Raw genomic sequence first — 3017 nt, 5'->3', positions numbered from 1 at the left:
ACAAATACACTAAACAGATCACAAAGTCAGCCTTCTTTCACCTGAAAAACATTGCCCGTCTCCGCTCATCCCTCTCCTCCACGGCTGCAGAAACCCTCATCCACGCCTTCATCACCTCCCGTCTGGACTACTGCAATAGCCTCCTCTATGGTTCACCCTCAAAAATCACCAATAAACTCCAATACATTCAGAACTCCGCTGCCCGTCTACTCACCCATTCCCGGACCCGTGACCACATCACCCCCGTCCTTTACAAGCTTCACTGGCTCCCCATCCCCCAGAGAATCCAGTACAAAATCCTCCTCTTGACATACAAAGCCCTCCATAACCTGGCCCCATCCTACCTGGCTGACCTCCTCTCCAGACACACTCCCACCCGCAACCTCCGCTCTGCTGGTACCAACCTCCTGACCCCCTCCATCCGGACCAAATTCAGATCCTGGGGGGACAGGGCCTTCTCCATCGCTGCTCCCACCCTCTGGAACTCACTACCTCACACCATCAGAGACTCCTTCTCACTCACCACATTCAAAACATCACTAAAGACCCACCTGTTCAACACTGCATTCAACATTCAACCCACAGCATTTAACCCCTGACTATCTCTTCTCCTTCTCCCTCCTTTTGCTTTAAATATTTCCCTATTGATTCTTGTCTTTTTGCAATTGTTGTTTTCATGTATTGTTATGCATTATGTTTTCCACTCTGTCAAAGCGCCTTTGGGCTTCTGGAAAAGCGCTATACAAAATAAATGAATTATTATTATTATTATTATAGTATCGATAACCCACCTTCTAGAAAATATACAAGAGAATTGACGTTCGAAAAAAAAAACGACATACTTTGGGAATAAATGTGCCAGAAGCAGAACCAAGGTGATAAGAACCACAATCAAGAAACATTTCTTGTTCTCCATCGCTCTTCACACGCCTCGTCGATACGAATCGCTACCTGTAAGGAAAATGCCATAAGGAACTGTAATGAACAGCAGACACAGGGTGTGTGGTGTGTCTGTAAATATTGTGTCACGCCAGTGAAAGACAAACCCTTCTTGATGTAGGCGTGGTCAAAATGAAGATCATATGTAGGCAATTGGCGTGAACATGTACAGTGCATTCAGAAAGTATTCAGACCCCTTCACTTTTTTCACATTTTGTTATGTTGCAGCCTTATGCTGAAATCGTTTAAATTCTTTTTTTCCCTCATCAATCTACACTCAATACCCCATAAAGACAAAGAGAAAACAGGATTTTAGAAAGTTTTGCAAATTTATTAAAAAGAAAAAACTGAAATATCACATTGACATAAGTATTCATACCCTTTGCTATGACACTTGAAATTTAGCTCAGGTGCCTCCCATTTCTCTTGATCATCTTTGACATGTTTCTACACCTTGATTGGAGTCCAAATGAATACTTAAGCAAAGGGTATGAATACTTATGTTAATGTGATATTTCAGTTTTTTCTTTTTAATAAATTTGCAAAACTTTCTAAAATCCTGTTTTCTCTTTGCCATTATGGGGTATTGAGTGTAGATTGATGAGGGAAAAAAAGAATTTAAACGATTTCAGCATAAGGCTGCAACATAACAAAATGTGAAAAAGTGAAGGGGTCTGAATACTTTCTGAATGCACTGTATGTGGTGCAACATGTGGAGTTAACACCCAAAACCCAATTTTGACCATTTTGGTGTTGGCTGTGAAGTAATTTGTTCCGCATTATCCTGGTAATCGTGAGCCTGGTGTTGGCTTAATGATCGAGGTGACTTGCTTAAAATCTCAGTGTCTTGAGTTTGAGCTCCACACAAATATTTTTTATACAATTAAATGGCGCCCGGCAATGCCGCGTTGAGCGTATTTAATTATTTGGCATGGGGCGGTGTACTTCGAATGTATCTGTACTTGTTTGTTATTTTTTTTGACTATGAAGAATGACAGGCTGAGTGAACCCACCTGGTGTTAATTCAACGTGTCACAGGGGCTTGAAATCAGGACCTTGCGATCTCCAGGTATCCACCTTAACCGTGAAAGCAACACTGAGGTATCATGTGAGACATGCATCAGTTTCCTCATCAAATAGAGATTCAAACAATGGCTATGTTATACACCAACCTTTATTTGATGAAATGTAATCTTTCTCGCTGTGGTGTCCACGGATATTCGATCCAGCTGTGGTAATCGCGCATTTCTCTGAAGACGCCGAACCGCACGAAAATTGCCTCAGTCTGGACTCTGAACCAGGAAATCGTCGATAAATACTTACGATAAACACCCGGAAAATTAGGTGAGTGTGTGGGAAAATAATATTTCATCCACACGATGCTCCAAAATAGCGTTTTATCGCCTATTTATGTTTATTTGTGTGCTTCCGGCTCAATACGCAGTTCCTTCCGGCTCGATTATCGTCCTTCGGCCTCTTTAATTTCCACAATGAGGGTTCGATGTATTCTCATTTCAGTGGTTGTGTGTGTCCCTCCTGCACTGTCGTCTTCATTCATACCTCCATAGGATAGAGTGTCACTCTACTGAGACATGCGATACTCGTCTTTAATTTTTAAAAATGTCCTTTCGTCCGCGTTTTCGATGTACACTGTATTAAAAGCTGTCGAGTGCGTAAGCCACGAGAACTAGAAACTTTAGACCAGCAGCCCAGGGCCTTGAGCTCAAACGAACGAGGTACCGATGTCTGAGCACAGGGGCAATTACTGAATTAGGGAGTAACATGAGACCATGAGACATGAGACCATGTAACTGTAACATGAGATTGGTACCTGAACACATCCCAGATTAATTACATGGCGACGAGGCTAAACATATATGTATATATACTAGCGTGACTCCGTGCGCTCCACGCGCTTCACCACGTCATTTCAGAGGGATATGCATCTTTGACTATTTCGTTGTCTTTTGGGTCTTTTGAGTCTTCAGGGTCTTTTGGATCCTCTGGGCCTTTAAAGGTATTTTTACTCTTTGGGGTATTTTGGGTCTTCAGTGTTTTCAGGAACTTTTGGGTCTGAA

At 42.3% G+C, this 3017-nt stretch overlaps 1 long non-coding RNA gene across 1 annotated transcript; it reads right to left on the bottom strand.

Annotated features, from left to right (window-relative positions):
• Window positions 1–827: 827 nt before the first annotated feature.
• On the bottom strand, window positions 828–2292 carry LOC144889172 (uncharacterized). Its single transcript, XR_013621629.1, has 3 exons — window positions 2112–2292; window positions 1953–2035; window positions 828–951 (listed from the first exon to the last, which is right to left on the bottom strand). It is a non-coding gene; the product is annotated as an uncharacterized LOC144889172 (long non-coding RNA).
• Window positions 2293–3017: the final 725 nt, after the last annotated feature.

Source organism: Myxine glutinosa, unplaced genomic scaffold (genome assembly GCF_964187855.1).
Source record: "Myxine glutinosa unplaced genomic scaffold, kmMyxGlut1.1 SCAFFOLD_1417, whole genome shotgun sequence".
Classification (NCBI taxonomy): domain Eukaryota; kingdom Metazoa; phylum Chordata; class Myxini; order Myxiniformes; family Myxinidae; genus Myxine; species Myxine glutinosa.
Note: the sequence above shows the minus strand (reverse complement) of the source record. Positions and strands in the feature narration are given on the sequence as shown.